This window comes from Centrocercus urophasianus, unplaced genomic scaffold (assembly GCF_019232065.1).
Source record: "Centrocercus urophasianus isolate 14NV4802_14NV808 unplaced genomic scaffold, USGS_Curo_1.0 seq_19, whole genome shotgun sequence".
NCBI lineage: Eukaryota > Metazoa > Chordata > Aves > Galliformes > Phasianidae > Centrocercus > Centrocercus urophasianus.
The window spans coordinates 14739723-14766107 of NW_024884744.1; positions in this window are offsets into that span (position 1 = coordinate 14739723).

Consider the following 26385-nt stretch of genomic DNA (forward strand, 5'->3'; position numbering starts at 1 on the left):
GTCCAACAAACAAAGTCTATCTCTTGATAAAATGCTCCCTTTTGTAATTGAAACCAGAGCTAAATTAGATCAATACCAAAATATTAAAGTATGCCAAACCTGTTTTCTGTAAGCTTTGCTATAATTGGATTCTGATGTGAGAGATAGCTTAAGTAGGCAAAGTCAGTTTACTCAGGACAGTGATTATTCATAGAAAAAGCTCCCTGCTAAGGTGTACAGTACTTTTATCTGGTGTTTCTTGAAGAATTAATACATACCTGTCCTTCCCCTGCATGCTGATACATTTGAAGTCCATATCTTGCCTACAGTAAATCTCTGTTTTGCTTAACAAGAAACTATTTCACTGTATAAGCGAAGCATATTGACAACAGATTTAACCCAGACAACTCAGCTTTATTCAATCAGAAGAATGCTGGCCTGGTTTCAGGTTTCTGGGATCCAGGCACAAAATGGACATGCCCCAAGTAGAATCCATTTGTTTTCCCATGAATGCACCTAGTAGGAGGTCAAATAAAAATAAATATTTTGGCTGTTCAGAACAGGACAGATTACTGGAGTATTGTGATTCAAACTGGAAATGTGATTACAACAAACAGCGGTAGCATTAGAAATATGTTCTGGTGAGAATAAAAAGCATTGTGTTGTGGTTTTTTTTTCCTCTCTCTTTTAAACTGGGGTTATACCTTGTTGTCGCTAATGAGATTGATGAGAATATCTACATGTATCTTAAAGCTCTTCATCTCTTCGTAGAAAGCATTCTGTTCAGGAGTTATGGAAAAATAACCTTTTGTTTAGACTGACAGAAGATTTTTTTTTTTTAATGTAGAAGCAACTTTATACAAAAGAGTAGTTTATGGACTTTCCCTGTGATGGTAAGAATAAATAAATTTAGTTCCAATATACCAGGGGCCCCAGATTCTCTGTGGAGTTCCACCAAACAATGGAATAAATTGTGCAAGGGCAATTTGTCCTTAATGTTTTTGGCTATTTGATTTTTGTTGAGGTTTTGCCGGTGTTATTCAGATATTCACTGTAATTTATACTGTAGTGTGGAAGAAAACCTGCATACTTGCCTGCAGGGGAGTGAATGCTCACTGAAACAATCCTTTGAACATAATAAAAATGAAATCCCCAGGTAATAAAAAAAAAAATCCCCGGCTTTAATGAATAATGCATTGGTGGAGCAGGAGGGGAGGAAATGCTTTTAAGATTTATTTCCCCCCACCAAACCTGTTGGCAGAAATAAAATCTAGGTTGAGAATGGTTTCCTATGCTGTGAATGTGTTCTCAAGCTTTTTTTTAAGGGTTTGGCTTAAATGCTGAGATACAACCAGACACTAAATAGTGGTAATTCTGATTTATGCCTTTGTTTGTTTGTTTGTTTTTCAAGTCTGTGGGTGTCTCCCCCTGTGTATTGACCATCTGGTTGTGGGTTTGACTGCTTGGGATGTGCCTGGCATGCTGAAAAACAACACAAAACACAAAATTGCAAAGCGGTTTGAGGCCCACTGAGGATGGTTTGTTAGGGGTTCTGGGTGAGCTCTGAGATACAGCAGGTGTTGTGATGGGAAATTCAGGATGGCAGGGAGGGTTTCTCTCTTCAGCTGTTAAATGCATGGGAAATACTAGGGAAAGACTATAAAAATAAATGGTACTTATTCAGGTATTACTGAAATTGATCACTTTTATGTTACTGTGTCAGTAGAAAGTCTGAGAGTTGTTTTGCCCCATAGTGGTGGTTCAAATTCAGTGCTGGAGGATGCAGACTCAGAGCTGTGTTACAGTTGTTGAACAGCCTAAGTGAATCTTGTAAATGGAGTTTCAGTGCAGTTCCCACAAACAAGTGTCCCAGTTGTGAAAACTGCCATGGTACCCAGCACTGCACTAATGATTTCTGGCAGCGTGAAGCCCGTGCTCCGCAACCATTGCAGAAATCCCATACTTTTGCCGTCATTACATCAAGTGATTTGGACATGCTTTGGTTTCCAGTTCTCTGTCACTGAAATAATTGCTTTGTAGGATGGGAGAAAAGAAAGAAATCTGACAGTTCCCAAATTGAGAATACTGGAGGAAATTTCCGTAACGTGTGTGAGGAGTACAGAACAGGCAGCAGAGAATCGGTTCTCCCAGGATTCGATTTCAGAGAGTCAGAGCGGATGTGGTGCTCTTACAGCCAGTTAAACTTTGAATAATCCTTTCAGGAATAAAATATATTTTCTGTGACTATGACGGTGCCAAATCATTTTAAGTTGCCAAAAAGCTGCTTTGGAAGGACTTGAGGAAACCACAGCTGGGAATTGTGTCACAGATATAAAATGAGATTTATTTACTCTTCCACATCCAACACTGAAATAATAAGGAAGACAGGAACAGATGAAAGAAGCATTTGCCTTTTTTTTTTGTTTTTCTTTTTTACAGATTTTCTTCCTTCTTTTCTAATTTAATGTACTTTATATAGAGTTTCTGTAGAAAATGCACATTTTTCAACAGTGGCTTAAACTTCTTCTCACTGAGGTCATTGGCTAAATGATACCAGAAATGATTCTACTGATTCAATTTGTACTTTGGGGGATAGGAAGGGAGATTGCATGTGCTCAGCATCTTAGAGATTTCATAGTGCCACGTTCTGTGGGTGAGCCTGTTTCCAGGTCTGTGTTCACTGCTGCTCTTTTTTGCATGCTTGCTCTGCCTCTGGGCCCAGCTAATTTTGTTGCCTAATGTTGGAATTCAGGTGGTACCTGGGAACTTCTACTTCCACAAATAACGGATTTATCACCATGATATTTAAATGCTTATGTATTTTGTGAGTTGAGAACATCCTTCCTTGTGCTAAGGGTATTTGTGGACTGCCTCTGTTTCAGCTTTCTCTGTTGGACAGTGCTTTGGAACTGTAGCCATAAAAACCTTGTGGGTTTTGCTTGCATATATATACCTAATATAGGCCCACTCACACAGTTTTGTATCCATGGAGCCTAGATTTTTTTTCAGGGTAAATTAAAAAGAATCAGAACTGCAGATGATCATTTTTATATGTCTACTTTTAGGTGTTGCTTGTATTTGCATAGCTGACCAAATCATAGAGTTAGGAGGATGTACTATGTTCTCTTCTGATTTTCCTTCTCTGCCTTACTGATACGTTACCAAGAAACCTCTTTTCTATCCTGCTGAAGCCAAAAGCCTTCATAGACTGGAGATTATAGGGAATATTGTAATAATGGTAATCTGAAAACATAATACAGCTGAATACATGTGTATGTTGTACATCCTACCTCAATGTATTCATTTGTCTTTCCAAAAGTATTAGTCCAATAAATTTTGTATTCTGTTAATATGAATTATTTATTAAAACACTCTGGCTTTGCACACCAAATGAAACATATTGAAAAGCAAAGACTCTTTCTTTTCCTCCAATGAATGCCCATTAAAAATAGCAGTTAAATTAATTTATTTTTGAGTAACTGATTTAAACGTTTGACAGGTATCTACTTTATGAACAGCAACTGCCAAAGGAGGAAAAAATGAGGCAGAGCAAAGACATGTAGAAACTGCTAGTTGTTATAGGTTCCACATCACTGGAAAAGAAATATGGAGGACATTTTTCTACAGAAATGTGGAGACAGCAGGAGTATTGGGAAGAAACTGGAATAGTGAGAAAGTTCTTTTGAACCATAAAGACATTTTTAAGGACTCCCTGAGAAGCAATAGGGTACCTGTAGGGTACAACATGGAATCCTCTGTGGGATCAGGGCTCTAGGGTTATATCTATTTTGTCTGGTTACTTTATGACACGTGTAGATATTTCTGTTAGGATTTGTGTGAGTAAATGTATAATTGCTGAACCACCAGTTCTATAACCACTGAGCAAAATGTACGTGCCACCATGTCAGTGAAGTTCCATCTGCTTCTGTGGGAAGTGATGTCCTGTTTTATGGGCAGTTATTCCAGCGGTTTTCAATTAGGAATTTATTAGGGATGCAGATAGGGTTCTTGAAAGCTGTGTTGAACACTTCAGAAAAGAATATTAAACTGACAGATGAGCAATGTCTCCATTTTACTGTGCTGCAGACTGGCATATAACAAGACCATCCAGAACAACTCCATGGAATGAATGCAAGTATAGTAAAGTTTAGCTGATCTTTTCATATAGCAAAGTTGTATGTAGCTTCAACATTAGAAAAGGAAGTTGTTTGCTTTCATTTTAATTTTTGTTTTTTAGCTCATACTGCATAGCATCTTTAAGCTTTGCAGGCTTTGGGACACCTACTGAGTGTTTGCACCGAATGTAATCGGTTTAACTTTCTCTCTGGTTTTAGCTGTAGTTTTGCCTCAATATTATTATGAGGAGGATTAAGCACTTTCAACATTAACAACAACTTTATTGTTTTTTCCGATCAAATATTGTGTCTTAGCATATTTTTTTGTTTTAAAGCACTTACTATCCATAGAGGCTTTGGGCTTCTTTTTCTTGCTTTAATTTTGAAGAACAGAAAATATTGCTTGATTAAACTAGTATGATGATTTTTAGACATGTTCTCCTTCTCTCCTTTTGTGGTCTTGGTTAAGCTTTATTTTCAGAATCACTGCTCGAGTAGGAAAATTCAGATTCTGAATGATTTTATTGGATTTTATTGGAAAATTATTGGAACTATTTGAAGAAAACATCCTAGGTGATAAAACTCATTCAAGGAGAGTACCCCATGTGGTAGGATGAGAACACGAAGAACTGTTCATCTTAATCTCCAGTCACTAGAGGAGTGCATGAATAAAAGCATATGGTTTTCAGTTTTTCACTAGGTGTTTTTCATTAAGCAGGGAGAGTGTTGTGTTAGAAGACTGGGTTTGTTGTTTGCAGTCCCTGTCTTGAACTCGTCACAAAAATTGAAAGGTGCCTCGTGTTATCTTTGAGAAAGATGCGGGTTAAAGGATACTCAAGCTATTATATTTTTATGTTGGCTATCTCAGTAGACTAGTTTCTAGTTTGATATCTTACTATTTATCACATGCTTCCAGCAGAAGTGCTTAGCTCTTTTTTAAAATCACATAATTGATTTTCTTGTTATGATTGTAGAAAATGATCTTTCAGTGAAGTTTTGAACTTCATGATATTCATGACTTCACTAGATGCCAAAGACAGCAATTCTTGAAATTGTGGATTTTGATCTAAAATATGAACAAATTCCTTGCTGGACCTAATGCATCTTCTGACAGGGTACTCCGTATTCCTATTCCTCACTGTTTGCATCCTGCAATTATATCACTCCTTTTCCCTGGAAGCTGTACTGAGGTATCATTTACTTTCTTTGCAACACTTCAGTGACTTGCTTAATTCTGGGGGCAGTCAAATCCTGATTATAAGTGGGCAGATTGGCCACTGTGGCCTGAGGAGGCCTCTTGGCTGAGAAGACCATGAGGGCAGAACTGTGACTAGTAACCAGCTGCTCTCAAGTGGTCTGAAACTGTACAGATCTGCCTGTCTGACCTTCTTGGAAAGTGAGTATGAAAGCTTTTCTGGTGTACGACAGCCCAACAGTGTCCAAAATGATGGAAATTCTGTCCGGATTAAGCCACAAGCGTTTTACATAGAGACCTTGTGGATGAACAAATCTTTTTCTTCATATGGTAGGAAAAGTTAGAAGGTACATAACCTCGAAGAAGCTTTTATTTACCTGATGTAGTTAGTGGGACAGGGAATCCCAGAGCTTCGATGCTCTGCAGTGCAGAAGGAACAGCGCTATGCCTCATGGCTGAGGGAGCCTTCAGGATGGAGGAGGGAAAAATAGAAACAGAGAATGAAAATGGTAAATGAAAATGCAGATTGGAAGAAAGGGATTTTGAAAGTATTCAAAGGAAATTTGGTGCTGATGTTTTGCCACTTGCTTCTGCATCTAATTGACCTATCTGATCTTGCTTACTCTCCCCACGTTGCGCAGCTGCTAGTGTGGCTTCCAGCTCCCAGAAGAGTGCACAAAGGCCACATTTTTTTTGTACACTCAGCTTTCCAGACACATGCTTTACAACGGGAACACCTGTGTGTATCTGAGCATTGGCTTCCCTCCACTGGAAGCACAGATGTCATGCTCAGAAGGCACACATAGTGGGATTGTGTTGCAGAATAGCATGGAAGCAAATGAAGACAGCTTTTGCAAATCTTAATGCGAGGATATCTCCCTGCAGCTCTGACATGCCTTGAAAAGCAGATAGAGTTGTCCACGTAATGAGTGAGTTCCCATTGTCCCAGCTGGCTAAAATTAGTGGCAGTTGTTCCTTGGAGTTAGCAGACTGGATGTCTCTCTTCCCCATATCCTTTGCTCTGATCTGCCTCTAACTGATGGGAGGCACCTAATGTCCTTTGTGTAATGTGATGGGAGCACCTTTTGCAGCTACTGTCTTTGCCAGCATTTTTGTTTTTACTGTGAGAACCCTGTCAAACAGAGAACAGATAATAATAGAAAGCCGCTTGTAAGCTTCCAGGACAAGTACAGGCCTTGCTCTTCTGAGAGCGTCACTTATCTGCCCATTTCAAATAGGAGGTGTCGATTTCTCAGACTTCCGCTTTACTGGCAAAGTTGGTTGAAATTGGTCAGTGGCTTCAGAAGTTACTGGAGGAGAGGGAATTTCTAATCAGATGCAGACAAGCTGGCTTTATGTGACAACATGAGCCTTATTTCTTTAGGAATCCCTGGTAAAATATGTGGATAAAGTTGCAGTAATATTCAGGTTAGAGTTCATATTGGCCTGTATTTCTCTCGTAATTTTTCCAGCATGACTTTCTAGCACGATGATGTTAGTCAGCCAGAAGTTTTTTGAGACTTTTTATGGAATACGGATACTTTTTTCAAACCCAGCTTCTCTGTCTTCCTTGATTTTTTTTAATTTTTTTTTTCCTTGATGAACTCAGTCGTTAATTGGGAAAAGCAAACACACAGAGGAGCCTGTTGAAAATGTTGCTGGCTAGATTTATTTATTTTTTACATAAAGAGCTTAATATTGGCAGAACTTACTGGTTTATTGTGGTTCTGAAACAGCATTGAAATATTCAGGCTAGATAGATTCTTGCGTGGCTTTCTGAGAGTCCCAATGCCATGGTGCTGTTTCTTGAGAAAGGAAACATGGGTCTACATCTGGGAGCAGACCTGTGTGCTACATCTAGTGTGTTCAGAGAGCATTTTCTCTGTGGTATTTTTGCATTTCAGCATTATCTATTGAACAGCAATGTGTTATAAGGACTATAAAGTCACAAGTGAACGGAGCCTTGGGGGAAAAAATAGGAAAAAGGGTGAGAAGAAGACACTGACCAACATCTGTGGATTTTGGTTAGAAGATTGAAAGTAGGTGGAACTGCCCACAGAAGAATCAATTTTCAGCTTTTTGCTTCTCACATCTATCAAGTAGATCTAAATGGATTGAATGGAGAGCTACCTGAGTGGTATCCGACTGGTTTCCTTATCAGTCTCAGTGTATGTGGGAAAAGGCACTGTTTTTTGTAAACTTTAACCTTTGGCAGTCTTTGGCTCTGCATATTGAGTAGAGGGAAGATAGCAGATGTGGCAGGAGACACTCAGGCTTATTTGCTCCTACAAATGAAACAGCTCTAACAGGAAAAAAAAAGTCTTAACAGAATTAGCTAAAAAAAATGTGTCAGACAAAATTGTGCTTTGAATACTTTATAAGAGCTTACTGTTTTGCAGTGAGAAAAGACAGTCAGGTGTTGATAGCATGTAGGAGGCAAGAGCTGTTATTAGTGAGTGGGAAGAAACACATTGAGTATGGTGTGGGAGTAGGGCAGATGGGAAAGAATCTAGTGGCTTTTTAAAAATTACTCATTCTGAATCATCTTCCTACAAACTTACTCTCAAAGCCTCCCGTGCAGCACATCATCATCCTCCAAAGTTCCACAGTAGTGCCAAGCTGAGAATGGCATTGAGAGGCATGTTGAGTCAACTCTGTGTGCTGTAGTAATAGGTGTTCAGTGAGGAGTTTAAATAACTGTTTCAGCCAAGTAGGCTGTGACTATGTAGGACTATAACACACAGGTGGGATGCACATCTATTAATTCAAGCCCTCTGTGGGAAGACAAAATGGTAGTATGCTAATTTTAGGGTAGTTAAAAGTGTCTGTGAAGATCCATTAATGGAACAATTTCCACACTCACCTGCTTGTGAATGTGAGGGCCTTGTTGCCAAGAGTCTGGCTATTATGAAGGCTTGGTTGGAACCATGAAAACATGTCCAAATGGCCTAGGACATGCCCTGAAATGTCTCCTGGGAGAGCTGCTGTTTGGATGTGACATATGTACTATGAGCTCTGAGGAGATGTGATGACGGCATTAACAGAAAATGCCAACAGAAGGTTGATAGTGAGCATAACACAGTAAAGCTTGTTCTTTGAACTTGTCATAAATCTATTAACTTCTTCACTAACAATTTCTCATTCTGAACTTTTTTGACCATATTCTGAAGTACAAGAGTATATAGTTTTATCAGACTGCTGCTTGTAGCTGTATGCCTTCCTGTTTGTTGCTTTTATTTGTTGCGAAATGCTTGTAGTTATATTTTTACTTCTGCTACTTTTGCCTACTAATCAAGTTCATTCCCCAAAGGATGGAGGAAGATTTATTTTACAAATTTACACTTGAACTTCCTGTGGTGGTTTTGCTCTCAGGTTTCAGTGCTGGTGATGAAAGGTATTTCCCACAACGCTTGTGAAATTTAAATGAAAATGCGCCTCTGCATGAATTTTTTTATTGCACTTCATACGTAATATTACATTTATTGGATATTCTTTTTGAGGCTTATTATGGTGGAATTGTTTGCTATGTTGTGACCTTTGACAATAATTTTGACTCAGATTTTGACATCGTTACATTATGATTATCTATACACACGGATGGATAGCTAGCCAGCTAGATGTTAATATATTTATAGGTCATTTCTGAGAAATCATTGTCCTGTCTGAATAGTAATGGGGATAGAAAAGGAAAGAGGCTGGCAGGAAAACATATTTTCATTCCCAAAAACTATCCCGAAACATTCCCGAAAACTATCAAGAGGCTGAAAAGCGAGGACAGGAGAAAGGAGACAGAAAGGAAGCAAGAAAAGAATCAGTGAATAGTCATAACAGTGGCAAAAAACACATCCAAAAAAAAAAAAAAGAAAAATAGAAGCCGTAGATTCCTTTTGTGTTTTTCTGAAGCCCTGAAACAATTTGAAGTATGAAAAACTCGGGCTAATTGAGAGCATTATATTGACTGGCCCCAATTTTCGTTCTTTCTTTGTTTTCAATCCAGCCTCTCTCATTATAACCTCTTAAAATAAATAAATAAAAACTCTCACTCTATAAATATCTGAAAGAGTCATTCTTATATAATAGCCCTTTTCTTGCAGCAAAATTTATCATTATAACAGTACCATCGTAGTTTTGCTGGCAGAATCACAGCCAGTCAAAGCTATTACAATAATGGAACATTTCATGGTTTTGGAAATTAAATGTGTAACCATGGCACAGAAATGTCTCTTAAATCATATTTGGAGATGTATTTTTCACCAAATGATTTGCACATTATCTCATTCCATCTGAATTCTATTTTCATTAAAATTACACCATTGATTTTTTTCCCCTTTGTTTCTGCAACAGTTTTGCAATAGAGTTTCCCATCTGCTTTCACTTTTTGTGAGTTTGATCATATTTGTTCAGCAGATCTAAGCCTTATTTTATCACGAGGCAGAATTTAACAGCTGACTAATGGTCAGCCTGTAGATTATGCTGTAAATAGTTAGCACGTTAACTTGCAGGAGTGAGTAATACTGCTATTAAATGCAGTAGCTGAACTATTTTCAAAAAGGAAGTAAGTAGCTTAATGCAGTCAGTGTTCCAAGACCTAGAACCAGTTCAAGGTGTGTGACTCCTCAGGAATTTTACTTGTTCAAGCCTCATGAGAGCCAGCTAGGCATTTCTGAGTAAGAAAAGATGGAAGTCTGTAGGTGTTTGTTCTCTGTACATCTGTTGAAACCTTCCTGAGGTGTTTGCATGCACCTGGGAGCATTTGTGGTACTAAGCTCATGTGCCTGCTCATCTTTGCTGTGAGCCTTTTCTCCCGGTAGCACAACTTCAAATGGACTGTTAGTAGAGCTCTGGGAACAACTAAAAGGGGAGATGAAAAAAAACTGGGCAAGGCGTTCACATGATATACAGCTTTGAATAAAATATTGGATGAGGAAATGTATTAAAATCTCTTCTTATTGTTCCTGTTTTGCTTATGAGAATTTTTTTTCAGCTTTTATATGGCTTTTTTTTTTGTAAACTGCATGCGTATGAAGATACAGTGTATGAATGCAGTTTGCGTTTTAATTGCGTTCTCAAAATAAAGTGATAGAATTTAAGCAAAACTAACGGTGTATCCATATAACAGGTATGGCTTTTTCCACCCATATGTCCCACCCTTGGGAAAGCAGAGGGTGTGGGTGTGCAGGAGGCCAGACACAGGGGAGGTAGTTACAGCTGGCAGGGAGGCACAGAGACACGCGGGGATGGTGGGAGTTGATTCTGTGAACGTAATACAAGTGCATCAGAAGGGCAGTAGGGCTTACTAGCTTGGGCTAGGTTCACCTGAGAAAAGCTCTGTTGGGCTGCTACAGGATGTCACAGGAGATCATCTCAGCATCAAGGGCCACTGTTAGCTGGGTACCTCCTCACCTTCACTTCAGGGATTTGAATGCTGTGCTGGCCTACTGATAGGCCTGTTGGTTGCTCTTGGGGCATGATTTCTCTGCTCAGAACTTCGATGGTGTGCCCAAGAAAATGCTCCAAAGTCAGTATGTGTTTCCTTGCCAAAAGCTTTGGTTTCAACTAATTGGTGTTTTCTTCTGAAAAACAACTTTGTCAGAAAATGACCAACCAGCTCTGGTTTCACACCCTCTGATCTGTCATCTTTGATCTGCTTAATGAAATCAGGGTTCCACTAGTACTCGCTGCTGGGCTTTTAAACATCTTTTAAACTGCCTTCTGCTCTCGTCTAGATTTCTCTCTTACTCGACTCATCTGCAGCTATTTTGTTCTCCTTAGGGAGAGCCCTGATCCTGTTTCAGTTTCTTTTACAAAGGCTGCCTGCTGCTCTGCTGGCTTTTCCTACTGCTGTTTGCTTTTGTTTTTGTTGTTGTTGTTTGTTTATTTCATTTTTTACCAGAAGCACCCTTAACGAAAAAGTAATGGGAAAAAAATCGTGCAAATCTATTTTCATACTTAAATCAGAATAGCATTGGAATTCAGGAAAGGTTCACATCATGTTTTCAGAGCATGATCTGATTCCTGAATCCTGTCTGGTTTTTATTTGCAGTGCTTTCTGCAAAGTGATATTTGCAGGTAATTCTAGCAGACCACTCTCATTATTCTGACTTGTTCCAGGCTACATTTTGCTATTTTTCATTCCTACCAGTTTTTTTTCGTTTGGGCTGGGTTTTTTTTTTGTTTGTTTTGTTTTTTTTGGTTTTTCAAATTAATAAGAATTAGTACCTCTTGCCCTGCTTTTCTTCATCCTGTTCCTCCAGATAACCAGTTTCTTATATTCTAGACACTGACTGATGTTTGAAAAACTGGCAAAGATAACTTCTTTATGCGGTATTTCATGTTGAAAAGGAATAAAAACATATTATTGTAAGGGAAGCATAGGGAGAGTTCTGAGTGTGATGTGCTTCACTGAACAAATGCATTTGCAAATCTAGTTGCTTTGATATAGTAGCTTGCAAGAATGTTTTACACATATCTTTTTCATTGTGCCTGTAAGTTACACAGGGAAAAAAATAACGCTCTAACTTAAATTGGCAAGTATTCAGAAACCACAACTATTCAGTGTATTGCCTGACCATTTTTAAAATGTATTTTGCACTTTTGGTAGATGTTGTAATGCATTCAGCACAGTGTGAAGTCTTGGCATAGATACCAGGTTCTAAAATAAGATGAGCCTTTTAAAAAAGCAGTGTTTGCCTGTGAGATACCTTTGCTATTAAGAGCCTTTGGGAAGGGGGGGCAGGAAATAGCAGTGATGATGCTGCTAGCAGTGAGAAAACAGATTTATTTTGAATTCTGACAAATAATTACAGCAATGGATAAAGCCCTTCTTAGTGAATGTTGAGTGAGCAGAATTTCACTTTCCCTGGTACCTCTTAGCAGTCAGCTGTGCTCTTGGTTTGTTCACGTGAAGGCGGGTTTTGATTTTTAGTAAGGTGGGCAGTGCTCTGTCTCGCAACGTGCTGTGCTCCTGAGGTTGGTTTCTCCACTGCCATCAGCCGCTCCTTTCCTGGGACTGGGCAGGCAGGTAGCCATAGGAAGCTTTCAGAAGGGATGATGGGTGGTGGGCATCAGTCCCCTTTCTGTGTACAGATCCAGCTAAAGGTGCAGAGCACCAGAGGGTCTGGCTGGCATCAGCAGGAATTGCTCACCTTCAGCAGGTCTGAAGCCTTGCTCTTGGAGTTGGGTGTGCCAGGGTCAGCAGCATGGCTGTCGCTGTGTTGGTAGCATGGCAGAGGTGCCACACCACATGCCTGCCTCCTATCCTTCGTATCTATTGTAGAGTTTAAAGACTACACAGGTGCAAATTTTTTTTTGTAAAGGTGAGTAGATATTAGAAAACAAAAAGGGGGGTTAAGTAGGCCCATGTGAGACCTGTAATGAGCTCTAAATAGATGAAATTGATGCTGTGGCAGCGCAAATAAGTTCTCTGAGCAGAAATGGAGCTTACTGAGCAATTTGCCGCCCAGAAGCCTTTGCTTTGGGAGGCCTTTTTAGCTTGCATCAAGCTGAGGATTTGTGGCTCCCACATAGGTTCTGCTGTAATATGTCCTGTCCATTTGGTTTAACTGCACTTGAAAAAGCCCATGGAGCCTCCCTATCCTCCCTAGAGAAGCAACAAGTCAGACAAAGCAAAGCACGACCTCATCCAAGCCCCACCGTGGCTGCCCTCTAGGTTCTACCACTGCTGCAGCTCAGCAGGAGCAGCCAGGAACTTCACGCACATGAGTGGAGGCGCTGGTGTTCACTGGTGCAAGCTGCAGTGGCTCTTACGGCGTTGCTTCACACAGGGAACAGTAACTGTTAATCCCTCTCTATTTTAAATGGAAAATATAGTTCTCTACTCCTGGAGTGCTCCCCTGAGAAACGCAGAGAATCTGGAGAGTGGTTTTAACTGATTCTGCAGCAGAAGAGAAGCACTGCACTGAGTCACTTGGCCTGAGCACCTCACTGTGCCAAGTAACGTGGTTGGTGAAATCAGTCTGCTGTGAGGACAATGACAGTGCCTTCCCTCTCCTACAGCCAGCACTGACACTGACATTGTCCTTTGGGCTCAGGCTACACTCTCCCATTATGCACCATGAAAACAAAACAATGCGAGGAAGTAGAATCAGTGGCATGGCATCCTTTCTAGCTTGTTTTTTATTTTTATCTGTGTTTTGGTTTCTTCTCACTGCACAGTCAGGTTGCAGCTGGTTGGTGTGGGAAACCTTTCTCATGCTGAATGCTAGTCATGTATGTTTGTGCACCATGTTGCTCCCGGCTATCTGAAAGAACCTGCAGGTCTCTGCAGCATGCAGTGGGTTTGCCTGGCTGTGTGTGGGAGCACGCACATCTCCTGAAGGTGGGACATAGCATCAGCTATCCTGTCTCCTCGTCTCAGTGCGCTGCTCTGTGTGCTTCTGCCAGGACCTTGCTGCTGGGCTCAGGGAGATGCCCTTGCTAGGATGGTTTGGCCCCATTACGTGGGTTGTAGCCTTGTCTTACTCTGCTGCTTGTGTGCATGTCCCACTGTCATGTGCCATCTGCGCAGCCCATCTGGCAACCACATCTCACCATGTGCACAGTCTGAGTTTCAGGACTGAGTCCCTCCAATACAGTCACAGCACGCTGACGTTTCTAAGGAGTGCCTGAAGTGCCAGTGGGACAGAAAAGACACCATTTTCTTTACTGCTTTGTGGAATCTGGCCACGTGTGTTCTTTCCTCTCATAAAGGCACAAATTGTGAATGAAATACTCCTGCTTGAATCTCTGCTGTGTTTCCCTCCCCTCCATGCCCATCCCTCCGCTGGTGGTCCCTCCCTGTTCCAGTTGCAGCCTGCTGCACACCTTTGGCACTGGGTGGAGGTGTGGTGGTGCAGGGAGTGCTGCTTCATCTGAGAACTGCTTCATGTCCCTGTCCCTCCTGTCAGCCCTGTGTGTGCAACTATGTCGCAGATCAGAGCAAAGCCTTTCTGGCTTACACTGCTATGCTTACTGGGCTCCCGGGTGATGTTTTGTGACCCTGGAAGCTTGTCATGTGCAAGTGCTATCCCTGTCTCACAGTGTATTGGCTCTGAAGTCCTTCCAGCTGCCGGCTGCACCTTCTGATGTGTACTGCTGGGAACCTGCAGCCCCTTCTTCCGGCAGCATGAAGGCTGCAGCTGTTGCTGCTTCAGGAACTCGGGCACGTGGTGCTCCTTTGGCAGGCTCCTGGGGCCCAGCTATGGAGCAGTGTCTGTGCTTGAAGGCAGCATTGGCTGCAGCTCTCCAGCCAGAGAATGGCTGCCTGCAGCGAGAGAAGATGTCAGTGCTTCAAAAGGGATGAATTGTGTCCCTTGAATATATTAGGTGTGGCAGTGAGCATGGAGATGCTCTGCTGCCTGGCTGCACAGGGGAGGGGACTGCCTGCGGGTTGGTGAGAGCCTGGCTGAGAGTGCTCCAGGGCTGCCGCCTGGCTGGCAGCATCCCCTGGGCTCTGTGCTGAGGCTGGCCCCTGCCCAGGTGTGGCAGGGAGGGGAGGAGACTCCATCTGGCCTCCTCTTTGTCTTTTGCACCCCTGGGAAAGGAAAGCGTGTTTTAGCTCTGAAGCATTAAACAAAAACCCCTGAAACACTATCCCTTAAGAACCGTCTAACCGTTTATGGCTTAATGTAAGCATGCCCGAGGATTGATGAGGAAAGGATGTTGCTCCTGTTGGTAATTACAAGTTTGCTCCATTCAGTGTTTTCTATTCTGATCCCTCCATTTCAGCATTTGAACTTTATCTTGAGTGCATGCAAATGCTTTCTGCTGTCAGGAGCTTTGCTTAGCTATTCATGTCCTCAAACTCTAGGTAGGATATTTATCCTTTCAGGCAGATCAAAGACACGTTTGGTCATTTGGAATAGGTAAGCAGGAAGAAAGAAATCTCTTAAGAGCGATGACATGGTAGAACTGCTAAGTAACAAATACAGTTATGTTCATATGTGTGCACGTTCCCCTAATAATCACTATTGCCAGTGACACAAAAATGCAGAACAATCTTCCAGTTAATTGCAATATCTGTCAGTCAACCTGTTTTGCCAATGACTTTTTTTTTTCTTTTACAGTGATAAACGCTGTGGTATTCAAGAGAGGAGCTTCTGCCAACAGAGAGAGAATATGTAAGTGCTGTTTCAAGAAACAGTTTTGACCTGGGTGATAGAACTAAAATGAGGAATTCTTTTCTCCACAAAAGACTAAGAACACGAGGTAACTGACAACTACTGGGATTCATTCAAAATACATTATTTCATACGTAATATAATCATGTGAAATATTGAAGATAGAATAGAAAATGTTGTGAAGTGCAGGTGCTCTGTTTGTTTGTAGGTTGAGATGCATGTGAACAGATAAGTAAGGTTTAGTTTAGGAACAGACATTTTAATATACTGGAGTGTTTAGAATTCAGACAAAGAAATGTTGTTCCAGCAGTACTGGGTCCGCACGAGCAGATAAGAGCCAGCAGTGCAGAGACAAGTTTGCTCTTTGCAGCTATACAGAGCTATACAGAAATAACAAGGAGCTAGGTCTGGATCAAGGCAGTATAAAGCAGAGCTAGCCTGAGCTCATTAGGCTGGGCATAATGCCATGCTAATATATCTACACAACTCCCCGAACCCGAGCTAAGGCTCAGCATGGTGCTATGCAGGGTACTTGCACCAGCTGGTGCAGGGATTTCTGCATTGTACAATATAAATGTGCCATAAGGTTTTCACGCCAGCTCTGTGAAGAAAGCAAAATGGCTTAAGGGCAAGACAAGGTCCAAGACTTTGAAAACCGGAGATGTTTAAATCTGGGTTCCCAAATCCCTGTTCATACTTATGAGCAGGATTTTGATATAAAGGTTATGGTAGTCAAGGACAGCCTTTATAAAGCCTACCACAGGCTTTGGACCAAACTCAAGGAAGTGCTCGAAAGTTTGAAATATGTAGTAATTCTTACTGATAACATTTTTCAACACCATTTAATTTTATCTCTGGAAAACAGACTTGTTGAGCTACTCAGTCAGCTGCTGTGCTTCCTTGTGAACTTAGCAGGAGTGAAAAGGGACTCTCAAGCTTCTACCTCTCTATTCAGTTGGCAGATAATATCTATGTGCAATGTAAAAATGATGCACTTTCTCCGTCTCTCAAAACCATGGAACAAATAGTCTAGTTGACTTTGCTTAATAATGACCTAATTGCCTTGATCTGGATGGAGTGGGTTTTTTTTTTTTCTTCAAAAGCAAAACAACAAAAACTGGAGGCTAATGTTTGAGTCAAAGTTTTACTGTTGTTTTCACTGTCTTGATTGTCTGCGCCAATTCTTAACTAAGGTTGTAACTGTAGATGCCAAAAAAGCAGAAAAGAGTTGATTCACAGTTCAACATTTGTGTCAAACAGATCTGAGAAGAACTGGAAATTGCAGAACTGAACTGGTTGTGATAACCAATAGTCTTAGACTGCTCAGTAAGGAAGACTGGGGAATTCAAGTAGCGTTTGGGCTCAGTGAATCAGTGTGCTGTTAAATCTGAACACAGGAGTCACTTTGAACCAACTGATACACTGTCAGTGGTTTGTGGGCTGATTCGGCATGGTTCTGTCACTGATGGGGGGAGACCATGGACCCACACCCCAAGAAAGGGGAAGGGCTAAAAAAGATGGGCTAGAAACAGAACAGCGACAGCAATCTGAGGAGGAAAGTTAATTTCCTAAATATGATAGCAGAATGCAAGATAACACAATATAATATAATTGCAATTGAAGCTAATCAACCAAATAAAAATGAGAGAGAGATTGTCCCAGAACTGAAGGCCTTACTCTGATGCTGAAAGCGAGGTGGCTAGGAAGAATACACTGCTGAGACAAGCAGAAAAGAAAAAAGGGGACGTCTAGTGATTTGTGAACAGTTTTATCTTTCCCTCTGAATGGAAAAGGGAAATGGAAAGTCCTCTGGGGTAGGTAGTTCTTCTTTTCTGAGAATCAGGTGCCCAGGAAATTGGCAGTCCCACTAACATTTTAACTCCCAGTGCTCTACATGATGTCATGATGTGGAATGCCAGTAACAAAATATCATAAAACCATGACATATACACAGGAAATGCAAAATCTTACAGTGGGAATTCTGCCCAAGAGTTACAAGTTTTGGCCTAGGAAGAGCAGGAGATAGGCAATCTACATCTGAACAAGTTAAATTTTATTTCAAAACTTGTCATGTGAACAGTAAGACTCTTGAAGAAGAGATAGTTTTCATAGGCAGTTGATGCCTTCTGGAAGTAACAGTCCCAGTCCAAAACAGAATTTTTACAGTCTTTGCAACAGATAGGATGAATGATTTTTTTAAGCACGAAAGCATTAATGGTCTTGTAAAAATGGGTGCTTATTTCCTGATTGTTCAGGGACAGGGACCACTGTAATCTTGGAGAAGTACATAATTAAAGGTTTATTATGTCTACTTGGGAATATAAATTATTCTGAAATATTATGAGGGACTGAAAAATGAGAGAAGGACCAGAAGTGTGAGAATAGTCATTAGATACTTCTTCATTGCTAAGACTTCTGGCATTTTAATGATTTTACATTTTTAATATCAGGATTCTGACTCTGAACATACTTTGGAAGTAGTCAAAAAATTAAATGTTGATTATGCCAGTTTTACAGCTGGGGAAAGTGAGGAAGAGAGATAACATGTCACATTCTTCTTTTAATCAACTTGTGTTCCACAAGTACAAGTAAGTAAAAGCTGAGATCGCTGTGTGTGTAGTAACTCTTACCTCAGAACTGCTGTTTCCTGTCATCAAGGTCATTGATATTGCTGTGATTAAAAAAACAAGAGCAAACAAAGAAACTAAAGAAAAAAAAACCCAAAAAACCAAAAAACGCAGCAAAAATGCGAAAGACTAGAGATCAAGGCTGGTGTATTTCTGACTCCCACTTCATTTACTCAAAAAAAAAAAAAAAAAAAAAAAAAAAAAAAAAAAAAAGACTTTAATATCTCCTTTTTTACTCCTTGAAAATTATTCTTTGCATTTGTTGTGCTCTGAACTAAATAAAATAGCAATGTAATGCACAGTGTTAATTTTTTAAATATCTTAAATATGTTTTAATATAATGATTTTCAGTTAACAAATATACTTTCTGGCAGCATTCCTTTGATTTTGAAAGTATCTAAGACAAATTTCCCTTAGCAAAGTCATTTCTGTAACACTGTTCGTAGTTGAAGCAGGGTGTGTGGAAACAGTACCTGCAAGAAATGTTTATGATGCCCTAAGGTTAAATCCCTCATGGGAAGTGATGATAAATGGTAGTTCAGCTGCTATGTTCTAAAAATATTTGTGAGATAAAACTAGTACCAACCCAACAAAACCCAACAAAAGGTTTTTGTGGCATAGATGTGAACACATAACTGTCTGACTTAACATGTGCCTGAGCATGTGCCAGTGACCAGAAACCTGTAGTCCTAAAATTCAAATCATGCAGCATCAACGACATTGTATTTGCTGTCTGAACAGGAAGCTGTGTGCTGCCATTGGAGTAGTGGCAATTGCAGGTGCTGTAGTATGCCCCAAGGACTGTTAGCACATGCTATGGGGTTGTCATAAGGACTAAAGAATATAGGACAACGTTCATCAAAACAGCATTCACCATAAATATCAATCTTCCATGTGATCCTATAGTCCTTCTGTGATGTAACCTTGATGACTCTCTAGGGCTTTGGAACTCACCAGAAAGGCTTATTGAGCTTAATGTTTCTTAAAGTGCCTTTGTTCTTTCAGAGTATGCACAGGCTGGAATGCTTTTGATCATTCTCCCTCCTGTCTCGTCCCTCCAAGCCTCTCTCCCAAAAAAGCAGATCTGTTGGCACCAAGTACTTTCAGTAAGTCCTTTGGCAACACATTTTTGGAGAATTTTGACAAAAATTCTATGGTCTGTTGCACTTTCTGACTTCATCAGTTTGTTTTCTTTTTTTTTTTTTTTTTCATTTCAGCTTGAACATTTTATTTCAGCTTTTCCATTTCAGTTCATTTCCTTAATGCTTTTTTTTGTTCTGTTTTTTGCTTGCCAGAACTTATGGTGGGGCTAGGGAAAAAGGCTGCTCCTTCTGTTGGTTTGAAAACCACTTGTTTCTCATGGGGCAGTAAAGCTCTGAAATTGTGTGATTAAAAGAAGACTCTCTTTGCAAATCAGTTTGCCTGTAATAAGGTGTGTGGAAGGCAAAGAAAAAGCTGTTGGCTTCTTTGGAAAATGCAGTTTAAGGAATGAATTTACAACTTTTCCCCCTTCAGTGGACGGCCACGTGGCATCCTTTTTCTCAAATAGCCCTTTGCTTTTGTGTGCTGGGATGGCAAGAATGGATTGCAGAGCTTACCGTGTGCCTAGGGAATCTACCTTCTCTATTGTTATTTTGCAATATTAAATTATATCCTGTAAAGTTATAGTTATCTCACAAACGAAATAAGATATATCTTGCTGGTAATGCCCTTTCACAAATCAACATTGCCTTATGGCTTCCAGAATCTGAATCTCAAGTTGTGACCAGGTGACTGCTGTGGCTGTGCTGTGCCATGCCAAGGTTGGAATTAGCAGTTGTGCTTTTCAAATGCGTAAGAGAATGCTGAGTTCTATTTGTCAGTCCTGGCACTGTGGATTGACTTCTTAGGGTCGGTCCTTCAGTGCCCTGTGGGTGCTCAGGGCTCTTGTCAAGTAATGTGCAGAAGCGGAGGTCTTCTTTCATCTGGAATGATGTGCTGTGCCAACAATCTTCATGTTTGTGATGAGACACCCAGCAGCAAGACTTGGGGTTTTGCTGGTAAAAAGCAGAAAGAGGAGTGTCTGTTGTTGGGAAATGCATCCTACCGCCCTGTGCTTCTGCTTCTTCAGCTCCTCCAAGTGTTGTGTCAACAGCTGCTTCTTTTGCACTTTGATAGCTTTGTGTGATATTGAGTATTGTTTACTGCTAACAGATCTGTTGCTGGTATGACATGGGATAAACAAGCACCTTTGGAAAGGACATACCCTCTTCCCTTTTGTTTGAGTGTAAACAGCGTGGAGATGAAAAAGGCATTGCACTGTATTTCACTATTTCACTGACTCAGTGTGTTCATGGTCACAAAATGAATATCGCTGTTGTTTTTGTAGGGACAAATTGGCTGAGATCTGGGAGAAGGTAACCGGGGGAATGATGAAAATGGGAGATGCAAATGTTTCTCCTTTAATTGTGCTTTTTCTTTTCTTCTTTTTCCCCGTTTCAAAAATATTAAGCAGCAAGTAGTTTGGCAACTGTTCCTTTATTTTGATTATGTGTACGTGAGTCTCAGGAATCACATAACAGTTCTAGGAGGAGATTTTCTCTTATTTGTTTTGGCTTTGCTTCTAATGACTCATTTCAGAATAGCTCTAGGAACATAACAAGAGTGGTAAATTATGGATCTCCTAGATTACCCATCCAAAAAACAGCTCTAAAAAAAGAGAGATGCAAAATAAAAGACAAAGCTGCTGGAGGAGTACCAGCAAAGTAAGCCTATGCCAGGTGCGTATGGGATTTACACAGGGCAGTGAGAGTAATGGTGTGTCCTCCTAAGTATCCTGTAAATTTCTGAACTGTATGTTTCCTGTGCTATCGGACATTTAAGCCATGACCAAGCCTTTGTGATTCCTGTTGTGCTCCTTGTCTTTGTACTTATGGGGAAGTTATCAAAAGAATGAACTTACTGGGAGAAATTGTAAAGAAAAAAACCATAAAGATAACATTTATTTATTGTTATAAGAGAAAATAATTTCTTAAATAGCGTAAAATTCTAAACAAATCTGTATAGTCATCTTTGTTTGTAAAGAGCAGGGGACTTTGGCAGATAAAGAAAACATGCTTCAAAGCTGGTCAGAAGGCTCAGTTCAAACACCTTAGGACTGCCTTCTTTGGGCTGTGAAGGAAGTGAAGGACTGCCTCCTTTGGGCTGCTGCTGCCTTTTCCTGGGTGCTGGCACCCACACAGCTGCCCTCCCTCTCAGCAGCAATGAACTCTGCTAGATAAAATGAGATGGGCCAGAAAAGAGGAATTAAGAAGCCAGCTTGATATTGATATCAGTGCATTGGTTATCCTGGCACTGAAAAAAACAGTTTTCAGGGCATTATTACCAGAAATGTTTGGAAAATATGGCACTAGTTCATCAGCTTTTCCTATGCCAGAGGGAGCTACTACTGTAGTACAGTAGAGGCTGACAGCTCTATTTTGTTTCTTACTCATTCCACTGGATCACTTCTACACAACATCAGCTATATTAGTGTAAATATATATATGTATATTTGCATACATTTGGATATTTAATCCCATATGCTATTTTTGTATGTATGAATAAATGAAGGAAAAACAACTAAGGCAGAGTTCATGAGAAGTATTAAGAATTATTTGTGTATTTTTAAACCTTGAAGAAATAATTGCTTACTTGAAAGCATCTGATATGAAGTTGTGCAGAGAATATTGTAATCCACAATAGTGCCTCTGCTGATATAATATAGATGAGGTAAGATGTATGGAAGAGTGCTGAAAGAGATTACGGTGCAAATAGCATTATAAAATATTCTTTAGGGATCTGAAGACCTTAATAGGAAGAATGAAAAAGAATCTGGATTTTGTACTGTAAACTTCCTATCTTCTTTGGTGATGTTTTTCATTTCTCTTCTTTGTTTGTAAAGTTTGCCATATTTGAAGATTTTATGAGGGTGATCCCTATTTTCTCCTTACTGTTATTATGTGTTCAATGTGAAATTTTTACGTGACCATAACTGAGTGGCAAAAGCTGGAAAACTGGTCCTCTGTTTCATAATCCTCAGTGAGAAAGAAGAGGCAATGGCTAATTCAAAAAAATGCATCAGGTATTTTTAGTTTGGATGCTTCGAAAATCATTAGCACTGTTATGGTACTGAAGGACTTCATGCTGGCAGCGCTTACACTAAAATTTGCTACATATTGCAGAAGTATGGAAAAGGATCACAGTACATATGAGAATCAATCAGAAAGCTTCTGATCTGGCATTTTTGCATACAGATTTTGGAAATTTCCGCTCTCTACCCTATTCCCTCTCCTTTTAAATTAAACTTAACTTAAAAGTATTTCAACTGTATTCACTGGGTTGATGATGCTAGGTTGAAGCACTGAAGACGCTTCATTTTATGCATCTAGGTTGAAGGTATTCTTTATCTTAGCAGCTTTCTTCTCTTTTTCTTAAAAACAATTATGATTATTTTTGTTATCTCTACCTACAGAAATGCTGTATGAGTTTGAGAGATTATATCCTGACAGACAAAGACTTATCCAAATTCTGCAACCTTTCTTGCCTCTTGGGATAGCGCTGCTGCTACAGGGAAGAGAGTTGGATATGGCTTGGGCTCAGGCCACCTAAGGAAGGATCTGGCTCTGGATATAAAATTTAGATTTTTATTCTTTTTTACAAGTCCAAATTTTAGGGTCATTTGGATTCAAAGGTTTAGTTTGGCTACTCCCAAGCTTTATATATAATATTAGCATCTCTGGTTGCTTCCCAGGAGTCCACTGATGTCTTTAAAAGGAGTATCAGCACATGCAGAAGTTGCTATTTTGGCAGTAGTTGAAGTCAGTAGGCAAGGTTTACCTGTGCTTAAAATGTGAAGTTAATGCTTGGAATTTTGGAAGGGTCTATAAGTGTTAGCTAATATATTAGTGCCAGTATTTATGCTTCTGTGAAAGTCTCACTTTAGCTTACATCATTCTTGTCCCCTGGACCAGAATGATGAAGAATTGCTGCAAAAAAAAAAAAAAACAAAAAACAAAAAACAAAAAACTAACAGATGAAGTTGCTGATAGGGACTCCACAGAAACCTATGTTGAAGAAATACATGGAATCAATACACTGTGTAGTTTCCTTGGTCAGCCTTCCCTGTGGCTGTTTCCCACAGCCTGGCTGGTATGGTTGGAAATTCTTTCCTATCTATGATGTTGAATAAAGATGATCAGTTGAGCATTTTGTTTTGGCTGAGTCTGGCTTTTCAGGATGTACGTGTGACATCTTTGTGAATAACTGAAATAAAGGAACTGCTTAATGTGAAAAAGAAATTCCACAAATATGAAACCTTTGGAATGTTTTCTGCATCATCCATTTCCTTACTTGCTTGTACAATGTGTATGGATTGTCAGCATGGTGTGGTATGTGGTAACCAATACATGCAGGAGGCTATTAATCTTCTTACAGTACTGTGTTAATGTAAGATTTAGGAGAGCAGTGGAATTATGTTAAAACACTCTCAGCACGTAGTACTTGTCAGCCTGTATAGAGCTCTTACGAGTACATACAAGCCAGAATCAACTCCCTCTGTGTGTTAGCATATTCAACACTTACATTCTTTGGATGAATGGTCAGCTCATTGAACATTGTAGCCTTATTGGCATATTCTCATTATTGGAAATGGAGTTCATGTCAACCTGTGTGTGCTTCATGGTGAAGAGTATGATGGGAGTGATGAGATCTGACCCACCAGCTATGGGATTAAAATGCCTGAGAGTATGTGCTGTGCTTTTAGATAGGTAGGTTTTGAGTTTGCCGATTTATAGATGAAGGTTTTGTTCTCCAGTGATTTGCCAGACAGTGAAGATTGCAGAATAAAGATTTGTTATGCTGCAAGCACTTAGCCAAAGGAAAAAAAAAAAAAAAAGAGAGAGAACTCTGAAAGGCAAAAATATTGGAGGGAAAGTGATTTATTAAACTTTTTATTTCCACTGTCTTTGCAGTTATAAGATATCACACTGTATAGATTTTTTTTGTACAATGCTAATACTCCCTCTGGTATTTGTAGGTGTTTTTTTTTTCTACAGTGTTTAAAGACTGAGGCTTTTAGCAGTTTAATCCAAACCAAAGCATCTTTATCATGGGACTAGCCTTTAATTCTCTCTTAGATGCCTTTTTTTCCCTGTATGCCAAATTAGATATCATTCTGAAGGCATGCATTCTTAATTAACATTTTTTTAATCAATGACTGGATTCTCAGGAGGATTTTTTTTCTATGCATCATTATTTTTCTCTTTCCGCAGCAACTCCACAAGCAGATTAAATAAACAAAAAGAAACACTTTGTAGATTTTTCTTGTGACAGCCTGCAAACCTGTGAACTTTTTTATTTATTTTTATCTTGAAGCTGCTAATTGTAGAACTGTATAATTAATGCATTATCCACTACAACAAGGTTACATGGTTTGTGTTTAGCAAACATGCTTTTTCTGGAGGGTGGAAAAATACATACTGAAAACTTATGGAAACACTAAGCTGTTTTTCACCACTCTGCATGGCAGCCAGTTTCTCAGCCATCATTAGAGCTGTGCTGCTCCTAATCTGATTCTGAAAAGGTACCCTAAGCTGGAGTGCTGGTATCATCTGAGTCCACATCTTGAACCCTGTGATTTAGCCCTCTGAGATGCACCATTACAGCCAGATACTCTTGGAATTGGAATGTTTGCACTGCTAATTGGCACATTCCTGCTTAGATTTGGTAGGACATGCTTGTTTGTAACGTGTCTTGAGAATTTACTTCTTAATGGGTAATTGTCCCCGGCTTTCCTAAGTCTTTCTGTTCACCAGCCTCTTTCTTTATTGTATCTACCCAACTGCTTTTTCAGCATTGCTAATCTTCCCTCCCCCCCAATCTAGGCTTCCTTCCGATTGTTTCACGTTTTTCACTGGTTTGAGAATTTCTTTGCTCCCTCACCTTTTCACAAACCAAGTGTGTGTTGGCATGTGTTGGAAATGATGGAATGATTTCCTTATAGCTTGCAGTAAACTGATGTTGTATCAATGCTGACTTTATTACTGCACTCATAGAAACATTTTTTTTTAAGTTGGATGATTCAGTATTCAGAAATCACATGCATTATATCTAGGGATTGCTCTGGGAAGTAAATGCTTGGTGACCCTGGAAATAGCGTGACCTTTTATTATGAGAATTAGAAGCCGGTATATGACTTGCACAGGTTTTTGTGCACTTTCAGTTCAGAGAGGAATTATTGTAAATACCGTATATCCGTGTCCAAACTGGTCTTTTTGTCAAGTTCTGTTCAAGTCAGTTTCCACCTGTGATCATTTCATCTTAAGATTTTACTGATAGGAAAAACGTGCTTCCATCTTGGAAGAGTTTTGCAGTTACTGCAATTATTGTTATACAGTTCTTGACCTCTGAGGGTTTCTTGTGAAACCATTACGTATCCATTCCACAATGAAATATCTGCAGAAAAACACTTATGTTCTCAGTAAAAGTTTTTACTGGCTTTGCTCTTTCCATACGTCTGTGAAAGTACTGGAAACTGTACAGGTGGCTTTGCGAGTGGTGGTTTTTTGTCTTGTCCCAACAATTTTCTAATACTTAATTGGATCAGCTTTTACCGGAATGACTTACCTGGTGCATCAAGGTGCAGGCCTGTGCTCATTAGAAGTTGTGGTGTGGGAGAAGGGAAACCTTGCTCTTACTCCCTTCCTCTAATTCTATTCCTATAATTCATTGCCTTTGAGAACTGTCTTATCACAGCATCGGCTCATTAGTAGTTTAATACAGGATAAGCTTATTAGAGATAAGCTGTTTACTGAATGTCCTTACCACAGAGCAATCTAGTTAATAGCATCTTTTGAAGCTTTGTCTTCTGGATATATCTTTTAAACTGATCCCTGATTATTCATCTGTATCTCTATCTTTCAGTGCTTTTCTGTAGGCTGGTAGCTGCTTTGACATAAAATTACAGTGTCTGGTGAATATGCTAATAAACTAAATACTCTTATGGGGAAACAAGGAAAACTAACACTAGTTTATAATGAGATAGTGTGGGAAAATAATTCAGTCTGTATGTAGTTGTTTAGACATAAAAATAATTTTCAATTTTATTAGGTATGACTTCTCTAAAGAGCTACTTTTCTAACAAATGTTGCCCTATTTTCAGCTGTTACAGTCACAGAACTGTTTGAATATCCAGATGTTTTCCATCCAGCATACTGACCTCCCCTAAATCTGGCCCAGTAGAAGAGGAAATGTATTTTGGTGATTCTTTCACAGATGAATAGATATGAGTGGAAAACCATACAAACAATTGTATATAAAAAAAAAAAGAGATG